Source organism: Egretta garzetta, unplaced genomic scaffold, assembly GCF_000687185.1.
Source record: "Egretta garzetta isolate BGI_Z169 unplaced genomic scaffold, ASM68718v1 scaffold246, whole genome shotgun sequence".
NCBI lineage: Eukaryota > Metazoa > Chordata > Aves > Pelecaniformes > Ardeidae > Egretta > Egretta garzetta.
The window spans coordinates 1,913,082-1,913,922 of NW_009259976.1; positions in this window are offsets into that span (position 1 = coordinate 1,913,082).

Genomic DNA, 841 nt, shown 5'->3' on the forward strand with positions numbered 1-841 from the left:
TGGGCTCCTCCCCCACGGGTCCACAAAGTCTTGCCAGGAACCTGATCTGGCGCAGGCTTCCCACAGGGTCACAGCCTCCTCCCTTTGGGCATCCACCTGCTCCAGCATGGGGTCCTCCATGGGCTACAGGTGGATATATCTGCTCCCCCGTGGGCCTCCATGGGCTGCAGGGGGGCAGCCTGCCTCACCGTGGTCTTTGCCATGGGCTGCAGGGGAATCTCTGCTCCAGTGCCTGGAGCACCTCCTGCCCCTCCTTCCTCTCCGACCTTGGTGTCTGCAGGGCTGTTTTCTCTCACATCCTCTCGCTTCTCTCTCCAGCTATTCAGCTGCAGCAGGTTTTTTTCCTTCTTAAATAAGTTATCCCAGAGGCACTTCCACTGTCGCTGATTGGCTTGGCCTTGACCAGTGGTGGACACAGGGAAAACTTCTAGCAGCTTCTCACAGAAGCCACCCCTGTAGCCCCCCCACTACCAAGACCTTGCTACACAAACCCAATACATCTACTCACTCAAAATCTCTGTGTTACCTCCTGTGCAGCTAGACCAAGACTAGAGTCTTGAGCAGTTTGAGAGCCACCACCAAGTAGCTGTGCTGTCCCTGTAGGAGCGTGGAAAGGTCTGACCTCCCTGGGCAGTGTGAGCCCAGGCTGGGGGTGGGAGCTGGGAGTCCTTTCTCTGCCCCTGGCTTGTGGAGCAGCTGAAGAAAAGCCAGGAGAGATCAGTGGAGCTTTGAAATCCTCTTTGCTGCTGGCCTCTCTGCAGAGGCTGCCAGCAAAGACACCAATTGGTGTCAGAGCTGAGGCAGACTTGTGTGAAGCCCACCACCCTGCTGGGAAAACTGG